Source organism: Entelurus aequoreus, linkage group LG01, assembly GCF_033978785.1.
Source record: "Entelurus aequoreus isolate RoL-2023_Sb linkage group LG01, RoL_Eaeq_v1.1, whole genome shotgun sequence".
Lineage (NCBI taxonomy): Eukaryota > Metazoa > Chordata > Actinopteri > Syngnathiformes > Syngnathidae > Entelurus > Entelurus aequoreus.
Window position 1 is genome coordinate 15405351 of NC_084731.1, and position 22405 is coordinate 15427755.

At 40.9% G+C, this 22405-nt stretch overlaps 1 protein-coding gene across 1 annotated transcript in view; it reads right to left on the reverse strand.

Moving 5' to 3' along the window:
• Positions 1 to 20362, reverse strand: part of LOC133661045 (plexin-A1-like) — a 112858-nt gene extending 92496 nt beyond the window's left edge. The window contains exon 1 of the mRNA XM_062064397.1: positions 20247 to 20362. The gene's annotated coding sequence lies outside the window, so the exon portion shown is untranslated. The remainder of the gene's footprint in view (positions 1 to 20246) is intronic.
• Positions 20363 to 22405: the final 2043 nt, after the last annotated feature.

The window sequence follows — 22405 nt, forward strand, 5'->3', positions numbered from 1 at the left end:
CTGCAATGGAAACAAGGGACATAGATGTTGGTGATGCAAGGAGAGAGGTCAGCCCCAAGAGAAGGGAAAAGATGTGTGGGGAGGAAGGCGGAAACTCCTCCCTGCTGCTACGCATCAGCACATCACACTAGTCACAAGTTACACACCCCATTTCATTTGGAATGCAGCTGCATTCCTCTGTGTTTGCCGGCTGCTTTGTCACATGCTCAAGTCCTCCTTATCTGCCTCGGAAACTCTACTAGCTGACATACATTTAAGTCAGTACTAAATACTCCCTAACCAGCTTGAATGATGTAGAAACACATCTAGGACAGGAACGACTGCAGGGTAGGGAGTGCCAGGTAAAAGGCCACCAAACCTGGACGACATCATCATTAGGGGTGTGCATCGCTACCTTAAAGGGCGATCCGATATGAATCTCGATGCAATTCACTAACAATACTTCTTTGAGTATTATGATTCCATGCAGATGCAAGTTTTGCATGGTGAAAAGAAAATCAAATGTTTTACGTAAGAACAATGTCATATGTTTATTTTTTAAATAATACAAAACAGGCGGCTCCTGTATTATTAGCAAATAGCACAATTGTCAACTTCAAGGCATAGCAATCCATAAACTTAAAGAAAAGATGTGTGAACTAAAAAATTGTGGTTAGAACTGTGAATTAATTTTCTTTTGTAGATTCCTAGTTTAGTTGTACATTGTTAAATGTTAGAGTATCAAATTTGATCAAAAAACTGAAAGGTTGAGATATTCACGAACGAACCAAATCTATCGACTGGCTCACGGCTTTGTTTTTATTTAAAGCGTGACAGTGATGAAACATCTCAACCAAGGCAGAAACAGCGGCAGCTTTGTACGGAGCGGGTGTGCGTCCCCTCTGACGACAATGGAATGGACTTCATTGTTATTGCACTTAAAAGTACAAGGTATTGTGTTTTCAGTACAAGCTCAGACCTGGGAGGATAGGCTCACAGCAGCACCGCTTGTACGTCGAGGACATTAGAGTGTTATGCGCTTTCATGTCTACAAACATCCAAAAAAAGTTGCTAGATTTGTCGCTAGTCGCTTTTGAGAAAGAAAGTCACTAAGGAGTTGGAAAGACTTTAGATTTAGCCAAGTTGACAACACTGCGCTGAAGTGTGTGTGTGAAAAATAAAGAGGCAAAGACCCGCCTTACTTTGCTTCTGATTGGTTCACATTGCGTGGTACTTTCATATTACGTTATCACAGAAGTCTCGCAAGATTATAGCGGACATTTTGTATCAGATCGTCAATCGAACGATTTATGACTTTCCAACCAGACATCGACCGATCTATACTACATATAGACAGATCCAGAGGCTCACCAAAGGATGTATTCATGTACGTGGACCCCGACTTAAACAAGTTGAAAAACTTATTCGGGTGTTACCATTTAGTGGTCAATTGTACGGAATATGTACTGAACTATGCAATCTACTAAAAAAAGTTTCAATCAATCAATCAATCAATCCGTCTCCAAAGGTAAAATCGGTTATCGGTTTGTACAGAGTAATTTTTACACCCCTGGTCAAAAAGCAACAAGAGGGCCCTGCCAATAAAACCGCTTTGGTGGAATTCCATCTTGAAACAAAGGCTCAGTCTCACCTTTGGCCCCTTCTATCACTACCCTCCTCATAGCTTTTGTGAAATCCTTCTCTTCGTCTTAAACTCCCCTCCCCCCAGACGGCCATTGTCTGGCCTGGAGTACTTATTCCCTGAGCCTCCTGGTCTGCATGCCTCCCCTCGGCAGGGGGTCAGGGAGGGATAGAGGACTTAAAAGCCCCCCCGGGACTTGTGCTGTTGTGGAGCACCACAGCAACTCAGGTCTGCTGAAGGAATCAGGCTTCAACGGTCACCAACATTTTGAACAACATGGCAGTGTGTGGTTTTCTTAACAAGCCATGGAAGGAAGGAAAGGGAGGGAAACAGGTTTTATGGTCCTACAGCACATGTTTCCACTGATGCAGAAGAAAGTTGGAGCTGTTGAGGAATGGAGCTTTTTGAGCCAAGAGAACAGTGGTGATGGTCGTAAGAGAGCTGAAAGATTTTGCATTCCGCTAACAATAGTGGCATTTATTATCAGGTGATTGTAAGAGAACTGGTAGAGTGAAAAGTTCCTGTAAGGCCGTACTGAATTGCAACGGCACAATGCCACCACACAATGGACGCCCGACTTGGCAGGCTACTCATCACTTATCCATGTTAACCCTTTTAGAGGAGCACAAAGAGGAAGTGTAGAAACGAGAGACGGAGTATGAGGTGTAAGGAGGTGCTATTGGAACATCTACTTTTGAACGGTCTATTTTAAAGACTTAGCTTTGATCTTAACATGACCTCAATATGTTTACATGGACACCCAGAAAGTACAACGATACAAGTGGGCCCTGTGGATCTTTGGAATATTTCTGACTAAAAGCAGTCATTTGTTATCCAGGTAGAGAAAAATGTGAGCCGAGAGCTGACTGGTCCGATACTGTGTGGCAATGTGGCTAATGACGGTTAAACATGGAGAGTTAAGTGGGTGGGAAGTCTTCCAAAGTGATTTAGAACTAGGGCTACTTAAGTCCTACACTTCTTTTTGGCAGTCGTAAGTGTGGTCATGAAGCAAGTTTTAAAATGTGAACCACCTGTTGCATTACACTGAAAGGGGAACAGGCTTTTTGAAAATGTTCTGTCACGTGTCCTTATAAATACACAATGGAAACAATGACCATCTGGAGTTTTAGGCCATGTTCACACAAACATGGATATGTAGAAAAATACACATAAGGCCACATGAGGTTTTTAAAAAAGTGGACTGGAGCAAAAATGTCCACATAAAAAAACAGTCATTAGTCAAATGCATTATGGCCAATCAGCAGCCAGAAGGCGCTACCACAGCTGACTTGGCCAAGCACTACAAAGCCTCCGTATAAATGTTGACTGATTGATTGAAGCGTTTATTACCAGATCGGGAGGGAAGACAATACATGATATGAATCGGTACAGTACAGTACATATTCCGAACAATTGACCACTAAATGGTAACACCCAAATAAGTTTGCAACTTGTTTAAGTCGAGGTCCACCAAATACTGTATATACTTTCAGTACAATAGTCATCATACAAGTTCATCATCAAAACCAGACTAACTAATGAAAATGTGAGATGTATAGTGAGATATTGTACATGTGTACATAGTCTTTCAAGTCAGTGCACATTTACACAAAGCCTATACATCATTAAATAATTAAAACCCACATTTTGCATGCAGAAAAAGACCAAAACGCATGGAAAATTATGAATTATTAAATATTCGTATGTGTGGATATGGCCTTAGCAAAAAAAAAGAAGTACCATGTGCCCTTGTGTGCATCTAGTAACACCACATGCAGGTGTTGACTCCATTGTTTATAGGTCTGCATTTTAAGGAAGAAGGGAAGCCAAAAGCCATGCTTTCCATGGTGGAGAATATGAATGGTATTGTTTACCTTTTTGCAGATCAACCAAATCAACACTTCTAAAACTGTGCCAGTGCCTAAACGGTGCACAAACCAGTACTGAAAATATTAAAAACACTGAAATGTTGCTTAAAAATAAATATTTTTAATTTTTAAGGATGTTGTGGTATGCAAGTTGAACTGAATTGTCAACTAGCAATGTGAATAAAATGTGAAGTGATACATTCTGCAATATGTTATCAAACCCAAAGCATGTTTTTATTATTATAACAGTAAGCTATTTTACGAAGACCATTATTTTGTCACAAGAGTTTAGCATGCAGCTAATAAAGGCCTGACACATCTCACTTTGCATGTTATGATTTTAGTTTCACATTTTAAGTTAAATTGTTGAAATGAATGGACTTTTACAGGATTTCTTTGAGTTTCACTTGTATTTATTCATACTGTGCTACTCATTAGGCTGTTACCAAATAACTATTAAACTTTTGATCATTGATAAACATGGAGGCAAAGTGCTGATAAAAACGAATATTTCTATGTTTTAAGTAAAGTCAAAATAGCCCCATTAACAACGAAACACCACCAAATCAATTTTGTTTTCTCAAAAAGCAAACTATGTGATGATGATGTGGTGTTTAGAAAGTTGCACACAGGTATCTGAACTGCATATCGACAGGTATATTATCCCATAACGATGTTTCAGTATTGAGTCTTTCAAAATGTACCGTACTGACAAACTTTAGCTGCCGTACTTTGGCTAAAATGATGGTTAAAGCCATATTTTACACAACTTCTTCGTCTTCCTGTTTTTAGCTAGCTAGGCAACTGCTAGCCAGATAGCTATCTTACCGAGGATAGTCGGAGACCTCCAGATGTTTGTCATGACTGCTTTACATGCTACCTCATGAAAATTGAGCAACATATTCCTGTCTTTGACGAGTTTAGTGTTTTACTCGCGGTATGTTTCTATTCCTATTGATCGGCAGTCTCTGGTTACACAAACATGTACGTTTTTGTTTTCGTCCGGAAAAAAACTTGAGCGATGATGTCACCAACTACTGTCAAAAAATTTTATTGTCAGCGAGAAATGTTGTTAATGAATTTAGTCAACGACGTCAACGAATGGCTGCATCCTAGTTACTATGATTTTGAGACACTTGTGATTTAGGGCTATATAAATAAACATTGATTGATTGATTGATTGATGATTTTAAACACAATGCATTGTTTTTCATTAGGGCTGGGTGATATGGACCAAAACTGATAGCGCGGTATTTTTAGTCCGCATGGCGGTATACGGTATATACCAATATCTTTAAAAAAATGTGCAAAGTGCTTAAGGTTGCCTAAGTGTTTTACGGGTAGATAACCGTGCAGTCCTTTGAGACACTCGTGATTTAGGGCTATAAGATATTAGATAAGTAAACATTGATTGATTGATTGATAACCAGAGTTGAGAGTACTCAGATTATAAAGTAGTAACGTAATGTGTCTATTTTTCTTATAAAATAATTAGTTAGCTGTTACTGTGGGGCGGCGTGGCGAAGTTGGTAGAGTGGCCGTGCCAGCAATCGGAGGGTTGCTGGTAACTGGGGTTCGATCCCCACCTTCTACCATCCTAGTCACGTCCGTTGTGTCCTTGGGCAAGACACTTCACCCTTGCTCCTGATGGCTGCTGGTTAGCGCCTTGCATGGCAGCTCCCGCCATCAGTGTGTGAATGTGTGTGTGAATGGGTGAATGTGGAAATACTGTCAAAGCGCTTTGAGTACCTTGAAGGTAGAAAAGCGCTATACAAGTATAACCCATTTATCATTATTTATTTACTGTGTCAAAGCAGTTTTCGTTCATTTTGTTCATTACGTTAGGTTTGTATCCTCACGGATAGATGGAGCTTCTACTCGCTCACTGCGGTGAAAGCCAGTCGCTACACTACAGTAGCTTAGTTTGCACAGGCTATGGAGAGAGCACTTAAGCCGAGGAGTAGCTAAACATTTGACACACCGAGCAAGCAACAGAGGGGAGCTATTTGCTAGCTGCTGTGCTAAGTCGCTAACAGAATTTAACGACTTAAACAGATGAGTTTAGTGATTAAGTCGCTACAAGGAAAGATATAGGTTCTCAAGCAAATTGGTGCATGTGTCAATAAAGTTGTAGTCATTCACCAAATAGCCAAATAAAGCATTGCATCACTCAAAAGTCGAGAAGTCCATTTTTTTTTAAACGTTTGATGCACAGAGGATGCCTTATGCTTTACACGTCAGGCGACGTCAAGCTAACGGCCGTACAAAGGCACATCAAAAGACACTGGTATGGCGGTATTGTATCAAATATATACCACTTTCTAAAAGTATTAACTATACTGGTTGTATACCGCCCAGCCCAATTTTTCATAGTAAAAATGAGGCGCATTGTTTTGATTGATTGATTGAAACCTATATTAGTAGATTGCACAGTACAGTACATATTCCGTAAAATTGACCACTAAATGGTAACACCCAAATAAGTTTTTCAACTTGTTTAAGTCGGGGTCCACGTTAATCAATTCATGTCAATTCATTGTCTGTCGTCAGTGGGCAGAACTAGGGCAGCAGAACCATTCGTGAAGCCCGCTCGAGTAAAAAGGCAGCGTTTATCTGTGATGCAGCTTGTTAGAAAAATTTGAATCTCGCCTTTTAGAAATTATTTTACATACTAATGTGAATTATGGGGTAAAAATTGCTAAGATTATTTTTTTGTGCAGCCAAATCCACGTAGTTCTCTTTAAAAGGTCCGCATCTTACCAGTCTTATTTACAAGGTGTATAGAGTAGCTGAATAATTTAAGCGTTCCCTTGGTAAACGCATCAGAAAAAAAGCAGGTTGTGTGTGCATTGAGGAAGGGTGATGTATAATAGAAAGAAAATGGAGTGGAAAGCTACTGAGAGACAGAGAAAAGATTAAAAAAAACGAGTGAGCAATTATGAGTTGCTGCTAGTGGTTAACATTAATCACAACAATAACTAACTGCATCCGAGTGCATTGTCATCTTCTTTTATGCCTTCCATTAGACACGGGTCCCCATGTATGTACAAATAGTATATTTTCCTCCATCAATGGATGCACAGCGGCGACGCGCTGCTTATCTCAATGCAAATACACGCACACACACACACATACATACACACACCCCACATTGAAACGCTTCCTCTCTCTCTCTCTCTCTCAGTGATTCTCATTAACAAGCCAAACATGCCTGAAGAGGCAGACAGACTCTAGTGAGCATGGTAAACAACCAGTAGGCCTCCCTCAGATGAACGTTCACAATATCTCAGCATCAGCAACAAACACTTTCTGCAGATGATACTGACAGGCGGGCAGCCGGCATCCGTTGAGAAGATAAGCTGTTCCCCCGTTATGGCAGAGTTTGGTGTGCCTGGCAAGGACAAGCTAGAAAGTCGGACCACGGATGTGACGGATGACGCTTATTCAAGAAATTATAACATTGCGCTCTGACACTTCATTGTGCAAGTGAAGGTTTTAGTGCAGTGCTATCACTGCCTCGTTAAAGGTCATCGTTTAGACATGTTCATCACTGACGGGGACGCCGCGTAAAATAACAGCAGTCATTTAATGCAATAAATCTTTTGACTTGTAACAAATTACAAAAGCAGTCGCACTCTATATGCCAGATCTTCGACTATTTAACTATTGAGGTATTAATAGTAATCACCTGCAACTAGGCCTGGGCGATAAATGTGTATTATCGATTAATTTGACTTTTTTGTTGCAGACTATTATAAAATACTATAATAGTGTGGAGGGGGGCGTGGCCTGCGAGCCTGCCGCGGAACGGAGTGTGCCAGGACCGGACTCGAAGACAGCGACAGGTGAGTGGATGGCCCAGGTGGGCCTTGTTATCTAATCACCTGTCGCCTTTATTAGCAGCAGCCGGGATGAGAGACGGCAGTGTTTCCCACACATTCATTTATTTGTGGCGGCCCGCCACGAAAGAATTACGTCCGCCACAAATAAAATAAAAAATAAAAAAATATTTTTATTTTATTTTTTTTTATTTTTTTGTCCTGTCCAGCTTCTCAGACAAATCATATAGTTGATGTAGATGCCCATATCGGCTGTTCAGATTTACTTTACAAAAGAGAAGTGTAGGATACTTCTCTTGTTGCCTTATTTGTATTTGACCACTACTGTTTTCTGTTTATTTGTTACTGACTGTGGCAGGACACCTCTGCCTCTGTTTCACTTTATGTTGCTGGTAAATAATATGGTTGTAGTAGTAGGCTAAAGTTAAATTATTTAGTATGCACTAATTAAAGGGGCAGAGCTTTAAGAGACATTTTAGCTTTTATATTTTATAAGATATATTTTTTGTAAGAACCACAATTAATAAATATATTTCAGTGAATAACTTATTGTTCAAATCTGTATATAAATATGTACATAAAGTGTTGTGATTATATTGTAAAATGGATGGATGGTTGGATGGATGGACGTTTAAAACAAAACTGTTATTATTAATTAGTAAGTATACATTTTTTGAGCCTTTTTTAGAGAAAATCATATCATTGTAGTAACTTATGCAAATTACTCGATGGTGTCATGGTGACCACGCCCATAGCGACGCCCATAGCCACGCCCCCACCGCCACAGGTATCTTGGCAGTTTATGGGAAACACTGGACGGTGTTGGAGTGAGAGCCAGAGCGAGAGAGACAGGGACTCAGGAAGAAAGAATTTGTGCTGGAAAGCAGAAGAATGTCTGACATTTATGAAAATACACTACCGTTCAAAAGTTTGGGGTCACCCAAACTATTTTGTGGAATAGCCTTCATTTCTAAGAACAAGAATAGACTATCGAGTTTCAGATGAAAGTTATCTTTTTCTGGCCATTTTGAGCGTTTAATTGACCCTACAAATGTGATGCTCCAGAAACTCAATCTGCTCAAAGGAAGGTCAGTTTTGTAGCTTCTGTAACGAGCTAAACTGTTTTCAGATGTGTGAACATGATTGCACAAGGGTTTTATAATCATCAATTAGCCTTCTGAGCCAAAGAGCAAACACATTGTACCATTACAACACTGGAGTGATAGTTGCTGGAAATGGGCCTCTATACACCTATGTAGATATTGCACCAAAAAACAGACATTTGCAGCTAGAATAGTCATTTACCACATTAGCAATGTATAGAGTGTATTTCTTTAAAGTTAAGACTAGTTTAAAGTTATCTTCATTGAAAAGTACAGTGCTTTTCCTTCAAAAATAAGGACATTTCAATGTGACCCCAAACTTTTGAACGGTAGTGTAAATCAGTGTTATATCCTGAATCCAGGGCTCTCCTGGCAGTGTGTGTTGGTCCGCAGAACCCACTGGAGGGTAACCTCCACAAAAAGTGATGTTTGTTTTTTTTGTCCACAGGAGCTTCCTTCTTACTTCCTTAGCTGATATATTCACACGCCTAGCAACACATGGCTAATGCTAACACAAAGGAGAGCGAGACGTTTGTTCCAAAGAAAAGAACAGTGTTGTCAGTGGTTTGGATTTGCAGCAACTGACGTGACGGCACGCTGCAAAGTTTGTTTGAAAAACATGGCAGCACAACAAACCTATTCCATAAGCAGGAAATGCAACTCTTCACGAGGCGAACAAGACTGTAATAACCAGCAACAAACTCCTGCTAAAAAGCAGCGGACTGTGGTGGAATGATTTACACAAGGTACCATGTACGATGAGAAAGAAGCACAGTGGAGAACGATCAATAAAGCAAATGTAGCTAAGTATGTGGTGCTTATGATACAGTAGAAAAGACTGTTTTTATCTAACCATTAAAACTATAGTTACATTTTTACTTACACAAGTATTTTATTCAAGACAGAAGATTTAAGTTTGTACTTTATCAATCTCAATGTTGGGAGTTTATTCATTTAAATGCAGTGATATGCTACATTTTTGTTTACAGAAGTATTTTATTCACGACAAAGATTTTGCTTTCCATTGGGAGCTCTATGTTGAATAATTTCATCAGATTAGAATAATGCAAACTGATCCACATAGAAGCAAAAGCATCACAGTAAATATGCCAAAATGAGCTATAACAGCTCAAATTAATGTTTAATCTGTTTAGTTTTTTTCTAGACTTTATAAAAGAAATAATTGTGCTTGAGAGTTAGATGGAGTGTAATGAAATAGTACCAATGAAATAATAAATGATAAATAAATGGGTTATACTTGTATAGCGCTTTTCTACCTTCAAGGTACTCAAACGCTTTGACAGTATTTCCACATTCACCCATTCACACACACATTTACACACTGATGGCGGGAGCTGCCATGCAAGGCGCTAACCAGCAGCAATCAGGAGCAAGGGTGAAGTGTCTTGCCCAAGGACACAACGGACGTGACTAGGATGGTAGAAGGTGGGGATTGAACCCCAGTAACCAGCAACCCTCCGATTGCTGGCACGGCCACTCTACCAACTTCGCCACGCCGTCCCTAGAAGCAGATAAAAGCAAAACATGGGGAAAAAATCGTATATCAAATTAATTGCGAAAATATCTGAGATTGTATTTTTAGGCCATATCGTCCAGGCTTACCTGCAACTACTTATGATATCTATGTAAATGATACAACAATTACCTACCAGGGGTTTTTAACTTTGTTGACGTTTGGGCCCTACTTTTCCACACAAATATTAGTAACCTTGCTCTTGATTTTAATTGTATTCAATAATCAAATCTATGCTTGTTCTAATACTTTCGGTTTAACAGGATATGTAAAATGATATGAAAGCCTGTGTTAATCACAAAGTCAGGCTGATTACAAAAATAACTTCTAATCAAATATACTGCAAAGGAACTGATGAAAATTAAATGTACTTACAATTATGCAGTGCTAAAATGAATTGTATTAAATTCATAATAAAAATGTATATATTTCTTACATAAACTGTCAGTAAAATTTTAGTGTGCTTAAGACCAGACTCAGTGGCTTAGTGGTTAGAGTGTCCGCCCTGAGATCGGTAGGTTGTGAGTTGAAACCCCGGCCGAGTCATACCAAAGACTACAAAAATGGGACCCATTATCTCCCTGCTCGGCACTCAGCATCAAGTGTTGGAATTGGGGGTTAAATCATCAAAGATATTTCCCAGGCGCGGCCACCGCTGCTGCCCACTGCTCCCCCTCACCTCCCAGAGGGTGATCAAGGGTGATGGGTCGAAATGCAGAGAATAATTTCGCCACACCTAGTGTGTGTGTGACAATCATTGGTACTTTAACTTTTAACTTAACTTCTTCTGTACGTTTGATATTGTCATTACTGCCACATGTGGCGGAAAAGTTTATTACCACAGAGTACCGCTGCTGCCCATGCGGACCACAGCTAAAAAAAGATATGTTTTGGTGGTCGACGGTTAAGAAACACTGACTTAAACAACAGTACTGTCACCAACAAGATTGTGCACAGTACAGAGCATAGTTTTTATCATGGGAAGTCCCAGCTCTTTAATTGGGCATTTTTATGTGGCAGCAACTGAAGGACCCAAACGACTGACTCAGTGTCTGAGGAGACGGACAGAATGCTGACGAGAGCGTTAGCATGCAAGTGAGGGAGCCTCATGCACTGAGGCTGTGCCCGCAAGCGGCAGGAGGCGGTGGGATTTCTACAGGAGGCCATCGGGTCAGAAGAGGAAACAGAGCCAATACCGACTCTTTGCACCTTCAGGCAGAATCGTCACAATGACTGTGACTAGATCTCAGAGTTGGCAAGCTAACGAATGAGTGTGTAACACAGCCACTGGCAATGTGTCTCTTCTGTTGAGATGGCAATCCAGTTGAACAATAGCCACCTAATTAGGAGTAACGCTAAAGTCGGAAAACTCCGGAATCCGACCCAAATAAAGTCAGCCTCTGAATTTGAACTCTTGAGGTCAAACCCTTGCCATGTTTAAAGTCAGGACAGACACCAGCACATGGTGCAATACATCAGCAAACAAGATTATAAACAGGAAGTGACTTCTAAGTAAGTTGACTCACATCCAAACATAGGAAGACAGCATTGCCTAGGAGTGTCGACTAAGTATTTCCATGCCGTGCCAGACGGAGATGATGGGGCAGTAGTTAACCGTTAGTAGCCACAGGGATGAGGGAGCATATTGAACACGTCGATGATGAAAAAAACGTGTAAAGTTAGGCTGTGAAATGGGATGCTATTGTAAGCCACTAGTGCTTCATCCTCTATTAGGTACATGACTAAATTTACATGATTAACTATACAATCTTACTAAACATTGGCGCAAAACATCAATTAAAGCAACTGCAGATGCCAAATTATAGATGACAGCATAGTATTTGACTTAAAAAAGGAGAGCAACCTACTTATCCTATAAGCAGAGTGCTTGACAACACTGAAAACCATAAACACTGATCGCGCAGCGTCCATCAAATAAGGTACTTATAAGTCTAACATTCCATGGCCTTAATTTGTACACCCGACCAGATTTAAAGAAATGATGAGCCTCCATGCTTTTGTATTTGCAGAACTTCTTGTGAGCGTAAAAGTAAGTTAGAGCAACCAAATCGTTTGAAATGTCAACTCGGTTATGTTAGTAAAATCTTTAAAATCTTGTGAAAAGCCTTTCTTCTTAAGAGTGTATGGAGCCACTTCATCACATAAATACTCCAAAAAAGTTTTATTTCCAGCAGTCTAATCAAGAGCCATTTGAACAAAATAAGACATGTAAATTTATATTCCCCAACATAGACTTAGGCGGAGGTGGATCTTATTTTCAATTTGCAGCCAGGCACCTTTTTGATACTGTCAGCGCGGCGGATAGAGAGACATTTCTGTTCCAAATCATCATGAATGAGGGACCTTTCTACTGCCTGCTTCAAACAGCGTCCCCCTTAGCTGAGCAGCTGTCACTTTCAGCAGGCACTGTGGAGGACGGAAGCGGGGAAGGGGTCCTTTGAAGGAACGGTTAAAAGTGGGCGATAAAAATAAACCAGGAGAGAAAATTAATTATACATAACAGACAGTTCACTTGGATGAGCAAGACGGAGAAAGGAAAAGCTAATGCTGCTTTCCTCAAAAGGACCGAAAAATGGATACAGATTTTTCAGTTGTGCCTCAACATTGGTTATATTTGTTTGTTTAGAGTGAGAGACTGAGCAAAGAGTCATTTGGATCGAAGGTCAAGGCATCAAACAATACAAACTGGGCTTTTTTTCAAACTCTCCACACTGGCACTCACGTCACGTATTTTCTAGGGACCAAAATAAACCACTGGGCTCAACACTGACTTTTTTTGGTAAAATGTGAAGAATCTCAGAAGCGGCTTCAGTAGCCTTTAAATTAGCTTCTGATTGGCACTGATGAGGGTTTATGCCGCAAGCCCACCCGCACGCATACCCTGAGATATGATTCGTAATGCGCCAGTAGTTTGCAGTTCAGCGCCAACCGCCAACTCTTAATTCTCAATCCCAGCTCTTTATTTTGTCCAAATGGAGGTCATTCCTATTTGAACAGTCAGTCAAGACGAGCCCGCTAGGTATTGGCGAGTGAGTTTATTTCATATTAGAGCTTGTCGACTGGAGGGTGTTAGCACCAAGAGAGCTGTGTGCAGAGAAAGCCCTTTAGCCCTACAGCTGGTCCGTCTTTAGAACCTTTTGATATTACTGCACGGATCCTTGCCTCGGGGCAGTGCAAAAACCCACTGGACACTCAGGTAAAACACTCAAGGTGGACAAGTTGGGGTGGTGACACTGCCGAGACCAATTTAGAAGGTTCAAAATTGATCCGGTAGAGTTCATCTCATTGGAAAGACAACACCACAAAGTAAGGGATGTCGTAGCCTCGTCTTTTTGGTACGAGATGACATTATTACCGATTCTCCATGTGCAGATGACTACAAAAGCAACATTTCTATCACATATCCCAATGTCTAGCAGCTGCTAGACTTTTGACAAGAACAAGAAAGTTTGATCATATTACGCCTTTACTGGCTCACCTGCTCAGGCTTCCTTTGCACCTAAGTTGCGACTTTAAGGTTTTACTATTTACGTATGAAATACTAAAGGGTCTAGCTCCAGCCTATCTTGCTGATTGTATTGTACAAAATGTCCCGGACAGAAATCTGCGTTCTAAGAACTCTGCGTTCTAAGAACTCTGGCTTAGTAGTGATCCCCAGAGCCCAAAAAAAGTCTGTGGACTATAGAGCGTTTTTTATTCGGGCTCCAGTACTCTGGAATGCCCTCCCGGTAACAGTTAGAGATGCTACCTCAGTAGAAGCATTTAAGTCCAATCTTAAAACTCCTTTGTATACTCTAGCAGTTAAGTAGACCCCGTTTTAGACCAGTTGATCTGCCGTCTCTTTTTTTTCCTGCTCTGCACCTATCTCCTGCGTGGAGAGGTTGTCAGATGACCACAGATGAAGCGCTAGCTGTTCAAAGTCGGGACCCGGCGTGGACCACTCATCTGTGCATCAGTTGGGTTGAGTTTTTTCTTGCTTCGATGTGGGATCTGAGCCCAGGATGTCGTTGTGACTTGTGCAACCCTTTGAGACACTTGTGGTTTAGGGCTATATAAATAAACTTTGATTGACTGATTGATTTCTTCCAGAAATGGAACAGGAAAGCAGACATGGTGGACTTTCTTGGACCGGTCAGGAAACAGCGAGCACAAGGTTGATGCAGCGGGGCGAAGAAGTCCCATATGTGCGGTGGGTGGAGGGAATATGCAAGTAACTTGACAGAGAGAAGCCGGCAGAAACGAAAGGAGCAGGGCAAGAGCGCCAAAGGAAGAAAAAGGCAGAGAGCTGCGTGAGAGGCGGGAGGTAGACACTCCTGACAGAAACGCAAGGAGAGAAAACAAGAGCATGAGGGGAAGAAGACGGAAAGAAAACTTGAGTGGCAGCGGGAGGTCGGAAGGACAGCTCAAGATAGGAGGTGGAGAGAAGGAACAGATGGAGTTGAAACGTTGCAGAGAAGTGGGGAAGGCGGTGGCTTTTGCAGCTTGTAAGAGAACCAGTGTCATCACAGTACATGTATTAGCATCCGCACGAACATAAAAGATCTCTTACTCTCGTTGATGGCTCATTTCTCACCTAAGCACAGCCTCTTTGCTTCCTCATCCATCTCCAATCTAATTAGACCTTAAATATCCCACTCACTGAATACTCCGGAGGAATGCATTGAGAGGAGGGAATGGGGGGTCGGCGACCGCACAAAAGCCCCAAACACAGAGGGGTGCGAAGTGCTCATGTCAGCAAGAATTCCAAAGTTTGGACATCATACATTTTGGCTGGGTGGACGGGGCAGGCTTGTGAAACTCTATTGTAGGTTGATCTGTATCATAATTAGGCGAGATTGAGGCAAATTGCTTGTCACTTTCTGGCTGGCTTGCAGGAATCGTGTAAATGTCATGCAAGGTTGCAGATTTGGGTTATGATTTTAGATCGCATCCGTGTGCAAAATCAATGGACAAAACTGAGGGTTTAATCATCCGTTGGCAAACCCTGGAAGCGTCAGCCTGCTGTTCATGTCTACACACAAAGTAATAGGAATTTAAAGGGTTAATTTGACTGGTGATGAGGGGTGCCACCACTTAAATAAACACTAATGTCATGCTTGAACTCCCCCTGCATTTGTTTATGAATGCTTGGTGGCACTGGACTGTCAATAAGGTGATCCCGCTTGATTGAGCGCAGACAGAACTGGGCCATGTCATTTATAACACATAAATCAAGTGTGGAGAGAGAGTCTTCACACTTGATTCAAACGTACTAGAGAAGAGTAATGTTAAGTTAAAGGAGACATGCCGTATTTTACGGACTATTAGCCGCTACTTTTTTCCTACGCTTTGTACCATGCGGCTTATAAAACGGTGCGGCTGAATTATGTATTTGCTAACGATCATTAAGTTTTGTATTCAAGAAATAGTTTTCATAAAAAACACCGAAAAGGTGTGTTATAGCGTCATCTTTTTGGACAAGTTCGCTCACTGCAGGTGCTGTACGGTATATCCCGTTTCGTCGACTACTGTACTCATCCAAGGCGTTTCTGATCAGAAGGATTCTTCATTCCTCACTCCATATATTGCAAGTTTTACAATATAACTCAAACAAATCGTACTTACTAAACCCTCCCATGTTTGATAGCTGTAGGAGAGTTTAAATGCATACTTGGACGTGTAATCAAGCTAGCGTTGTTAGCAATAGCGAATATGCTAACATAATTACAAGTGTCTCTGTTAGTATTATCAACTTGGCATTCTTTTTGTATTGTTTAAGTTTTGTAAAATCACTAAAACATCAATGTGGAGTTATTGAGTCCGTTTAGCTGATTGAAAAGCTAGCTTCAGAAGCTAATGGGTCCATGACGATGACTTCTGTTTTGTTTGATGAGCCATTTTACTGACGTGAGAACATTTAAATCAGGGGTGTCAAACTCAAATACATAGTGGGCCAAAATGTAAAACTGAACAAAGCCGCGGGCCAAGGTTGAACAAATTAACCTTTTAATAGGGACCCAAATAAGTTTTGCATTGAATATTGAACAAGCAAGGCTTATAGAACTTTATAGTGACATGCAAAATCAAGTTTCAAATAATAATAACAATAATAAAAAAAATATCAATGGCATATCAAATAAAATGTAAATAAAAATTGAATGCCTCTTTTCTATTTGCAGCCTTCTGAGGTAAATATCCAAATAAACTTTTTCCACAGGCTAATAATACATTTGAAAATAAAATAACAATAATGAATGAATCAAACATTCAAGCCTTGAAGTAGCAAGAGAAAGTGCATGAATAAAACGTTAATTACTGCTCAGTTTACTACACTGATTTGCTTTAACACTGAATATGGAACAAGCAACGCTTATATTACTTAATAGTGCAAAATCAACTTTCAAAAAACAAACGAAAAAACATCAATGGTATATTAAATACAATTTAAATAAAAAATTGAATGCCTCTTTACTATTTGCAGCCTTCTGAGGTAAATATCAACATTAAATTGGTGGGCGGGGGCGGGTTTGGTGGTAGCGGGGGGTGTACATTGTAGCGTGCCGGAAGAGTTAGTGCTGCAAGGGGTTCTGCTGTATTTGTTCTGTTGTGTTTATGTTGTGTTGCTGTGCGGATGTTCTCCCGAAATGTGTTTGTCATTCTTGTTTGGTGTGGGTTCACAGTGTGGCGCATATTTGTAACAGTGTTAAAGTTGTTTATAGGGCCACCCTCAGTGTGACCTGTATGGCTGTTGACCAAGTATGACTTGCATTCACTCATAAAGTGTGTAGAAGCCGCATATATTATGTGACTGGGCCGGCACGCTGTTTGTATGGAGGAAAAGCGGATGTGATGACAGGTTGTAGAGGACGTTGAAGGCGGTGCCTTTACGGCACGCCCCCAATAATGTTGTCCGGGTGGAAATCGGGAGAAATTCGGGAGAATGGTTGCCCCGGGAGATTTTCGGGAGGGGCACTGAAATTCGGGAGTCTCCCAGGAAAATTGGGAGCAAGTATGAGTACCGTATTTCCTTGAATAGCCGCCGGGGCGCTAATTAATTTAAAACCTCTTCTCACTCCTGCGCTTACCAAAAGCATGCGGGATAGGCAAGCATGCGCTAATTATTTTAAAACCTCTTCTCACTCCGGCGCTTACCTTATCATGAAAAGCACATTTAATAAAAAAAAACTTATTATGATCTTACCTTTACTTTTAAATGAGTCCATGAGCAGCTGCTTCTGATCAAAAGCATCGTTTATCTTTCTTCAGTTTTAAAAGTCTCTCTGTCTCGATGGAGATATTCCTTTAATTATTACCTCCTGCTTCGATTGAAAGTCCAGTTTAAAAACTGTTTTATTTTAGATATGTAATCCTCCATGTTAAAAGTGCAAGCAAACGATCGCCTCCTTGTTGCTGCTTGTTGTCTTCTTCTGCAGCACCGGTCTTCTGCAGTACCGGTAGTCGCAAGAAGGATCACAAGCGCCCTCTACCACCAGGAGGCGGGAGTCATTTAATGACTCATATTTGACACACGCAGCTACGGTAAAATTAATAAAACATACGGTAGCTGCTCACTGTTATTTTTAGCATATTCAATAGCTTGGACCTTAAATCCTACTGAATAGCTCTGTATCTTCTTCCCTTTATGCGATTTAAAATTATTGAAATTAGCCTCCATTTTGGAAAATGATGCCTTGAAAGGTGAAGTGTCACTCATGACGTGACGAGTTTGACCCGGCGGTGAAACGAGGCATACCGGTTTTTCAAAATAAAGCACTTTGAAAGACGCAACTCCAACAACAAAAAGTCAGCTCTCCACCACTACAAACTAGCATTATTAATAATAACAATTGCAATTACCGGTATATAATAACACAATATTGATATTTTTCTTCCCTTTTTGCGATTTGAAATTACTGAAATCAGCTTCCTCCATTTTGAAAATGATGACAGGGGAAGCGTCACTCGTGACTAGGGTTGGGTATCGAGTATCGATTGGAACCGGGACTAACTTTCCGATTCTCCCGGAATCGTTCAAAAGTTTAAATTTCGATTCCTATTTTCGATACCAGTCCGCCGACCGGAAAAAAATATGTCCACCGAACCGGAAGAAGAAGCCGCTGAACACCAACGAAGAAGCGCCCACCGCCGGAAGTGTTAGCATAGCCTAGCGAGTCCGTCAAGCTCAAGCATGGATAGCGGGCGTCGGCGGTCGAAAGTGTGGCTTTACTTTACAAAAAAAAAATGAAATAACCGCGAAATAACAGAGCTCCATGTCCATCAAGAAACAAGTGGAGAGAGAGCTGCAGATGTACCAGGACGTTCCACCGATACTTATGTCTGACGACCCTGCTGCATGGTGGTGGAACCAACAAAAGACTTATCCTTTGCTGTCATATCTCGCTTTCTCCTATTTATGCGTTCAAGCTTCTTCCACACCCAGCGAACGTGTATTTTCCACAGCAGGAGACACTATCTGTCCAGAACGCTCACGCATCCTGCCTGAGAAGGCGGATATGGTCATTTTCCTAAACAAAAACTGTCTCTGATTTTATACTGTACCTGCTGCTAATCTGGACTGGGTTTTTCAAGTTGTTTCTTATTGTTTATTTGCTTTTCTGCACCAGGTTAGCCCATCAGTGGGAGCACGGTAACATTTTTAAGTACCTGCAGCATCATACACTTGTGTATGTAAATGTGTTTTCATGAGGTTTCCTGCAGCATCATACACTTGTGTGTGTAAATGTGTTTTCATGAGGTTTCCTGCAGCATCATACACTTGTGTGTGTAAATGTGTTTTCATGAGGTTTCCTGCAGCATCATACACTTATGTGTAAAGGTGTTTTCATGAGGTTTCCTGCAGCATCATAAACTTATGTGTAAATGTGTTTTCATGAGGTTTCCTGCAGCATCATACACTTGTGTGTGTAAATGTGTTTTCATGAGGTTTTCAAAAATAAAGCTCTCGAGGAAAGTGTACCCCTGGGAAAATGTATTCATAATATTTATATTCAAGTTCATAGATTTGATATTTATATTCCAGTTGAAAACAGCCCTGTGAGGAATTTATAGTAAAGTTCATAAAAAGTTAATAGAATTAAAATTGATGGAGAATGTCAGACTATTTCATTCAGAAAGACTGTAGGTTAGCTAGCTCATTTAAAATATCCTAAACTTTTTTTTGACCCTGCCTCTTAAAAGAATCGGGATCGAGAATCGTCAGGAATCGGAATCGAAACAAAGAATCGGAATCGTTCGAATTCAAACGATACCCAACCCTACTCGTAACGTGACGAGTTTGACCCGGCGGAAATTCTAGGCATATGCTAATTATTTTGCGAAACGAGTTTGACCCGGCGGAAGTGCCAAGCATGCGCTAATTATTTTGCGAAACGAGTTTGACCCGGCTGTAATTCTAGGCAGGCGAATACTATATTCCCGGCGGCAATTCAAGGAAGTACGGTATTAGCGGTGGATGCGGTGTTACAGTGGCACCGCCGCTGTATAACACCGGCGGGCAAGCTCTAATGTTAATTTGATATTGCCTCAAGGGCCAGAATTTGACACCCATGAATTAGGTGAAGTTGCATCATTTCCCACGGCACACCAGACAATATCTCACGGCACTAGTGCCGCGGCACAGTGGTTGAAAATCCCTGGCGTAGAGTGTCAGGGAGCAAAGTGTTGTTGTATTGCAATAAAAGTGACTGGAGCAATGCGCACTTCACACACCCACAGACTCTCCACTCTGCTGGCTGTGGAATAACTCACAAGACCATTTCTAATGATTTCATTGCTAAAGAAGGAGATCCATGTTTTTAAAACACAGGGCGAGCACCAGCACGTCCCGCAGAAGGCATGCATTCCCCTCAGGAGCATTTGGCAAAAAGCAAGAAGTAAAAAGGTGTTATCTGCGTGGACGGGGAAGAGGTGTTGCATTCCAGCAGGCTCCCTCCGTGTCAACAAACATCACGCCGCTGGCCGGCTGTTCGCCTCCCACACTCAACGTCTCGCCCGCCGCTAAAGTGACTCCATAAACTCCACCAGCGTCGCAGCCAAACGGACAATTAACGACACTCAAAAATGGAGATTAGACGTCAGGAAGTTCGCTGGTTGGACTTATTCCGCGAGTTGAAGGCAAGGCTGGAGCACCACCCCCCGAGCTGGAGCAGCAGCGGCCGGGGAAGACGCGGGGTGTGCGGGGCACACGAGCAGGGAGTGTGGGTGTGGAGGGGGGGAAAAAAAACAGGCTTCTCGGGTCGTTTGAGTGGACGCGCTACTTACCGGTCAAGTGGTTCGTATCGACGCCATTGTTTCCATTCCGAAAGTCGGGCACATGTCCAGTGTTGCTGGCGGAGCGGCGCTGCTCTCTCCCCGGCGGCTCCCAGCGTGTGAATGGCGGCGGGAGGAATGCGGCTCCGGTCCGTGCGCGGGAGGCAGGGAGGGGGGGGGGGGGGGGGGGGGGGGAGGCGCCGCTGCCCTGCAGTGCACCCCTAGGCCCATAGAGGGCGCCCCTGCGCAGGCTTGTGTGGGGCCCCTTTGAAATCCACGCATTTTATGTTGATGTATTTATTTATTTGAATTAGGACAATGTAGACCAGGGGTCACCAACCTTTTTTGAAACCAAGCGCTACTTCTTGGGTACTGATTAATGCGAAGGGCTGCCAGTTTGATACACACTTAAATAAATTGCCAGAAATAGCCAATTTGCTCAATTTACCTTTAACTCTATGTTATTATTAATAATTAATATTTACACTTAATTGAACGGTTTAAAAGAGGAGAAAACACGAAAAAAATGACAATTAAATTTTGAAACAGTTTATTTTCAATTTCGACTCTTTAAAATTCAAAATTCAACCAAAAAAAGAGAAAAACTAGCTAATTCGAATCTTTTTATGAAACATCATTAGTAATTTTTCCTGATTAAGATTAATTTTAGAATTTTGATGACATGTTTTAAATAGGTTAAAATGCAATCTACACTTTGTTAGAATATATAACAAATTGGACCAAGCTATATTTCTAACAAAGACAAATCATTATTTCTTCTAGATTTTCCAGAACAAAAATTTTAAAAGAAATTCAAAAGACTTTGAAATAAGATTTAAATTTGATTCTACAGATTTTCTAGATTTGCCTGAATATTTTTTTGGAATTTTAATCATAATAAGTTTGAAGAAATATTTCACAAATATTCTTTGTCGAAAAAACAGAAGCTAAAATTGTCAGGACTTGGTTCATGGCGTGGTTTGTTCTCCCAGAAGGCAAAGGAAAATAGGCGCGGGCAAGGCGTGAATTTAAATACATGATTTATTTTTTAACACTAATAAGCTACAAAAAAAAGGGAAGCAAACAAAAGGCGCGCACAAAGGCGGAAATACAAACTTGACTATGAAACAAAAGACATGCACGTGGGCACAAAAACTATGAACAATAAACAAAAACACTAACTGTGGCATAAATGAACAAAACTTACTTGGCAAAGACCTGTGACACGACATGAAGCAGAGGGATGAAATAGTGTGAGGACGCCAGGACGAACAACAGAAACAGACAGATTTAAATAGTGACGTGATCAGTGAAAACAGGTGCGTGACTCGAAACGTGAAACAGGTGCGTGACAAGACAGGTGAAAACTAATGGGTGACCATGGAAACCAAACCAAACAAGGAAGTGCAATCAGGAACTAAAAAGAGTCCAAAAAACAAACACATGGCCAAAACAAAAACATGAACAGACATGACGCATGACCAAAACAAAAACATGAACAGACATGACAAAAATGAAGAATTAAATTAAAATGTATTTATTATTCTTTACAATAAAAAAAATAAATTTACTTGAACATTGATTTAAATTGTCAGGAAAGAAGAGGAAGGAATTTAAAAGGTAAAAAGGTATATGTGTTTAAAAATCCTAAAATCATTTTTAAGGTTGTATTTTTTCTCTAAAACTGTCTTTCTGAAAGTTATAAGAAGCAAAGGAAAAAAAAGAATGAATTTATTTAAACAAGTGAAGACCAAGTCTTTGAAATATTTTCTTGGATTTTCAAATTCTATTTGAGTTATGTCTCTCTTAGAATTAAAAATGTCGAGCAAAGCGAGACCAGCTTTCTAGTAAATAAATAAAATCTAAAAAATAGAGGCAGCTCACTGGTAAGTGCTGCTATTTGAGCTATTTTTAAGAACAGGCCAGCGGGCTACTCATCTGGTCCTTACGGGCTACCTGGTGCCCGCGGGCACCGCGTTGTTGACCCCTGATGTAGACACTGCAAAAAGTCAGTGTTCAAAAACAAGAAGAAAAAATTACAAAAATGAGGGGTATTTTATTTGAACTAAGCAAAATTATCTGCCAATAGAACAAGAAAATTTGGCTTGTCAAGACTTTCCAAAACAAGTCAAATTAGCTAACTTCAATGAACCCAACAATACCTTAAAATA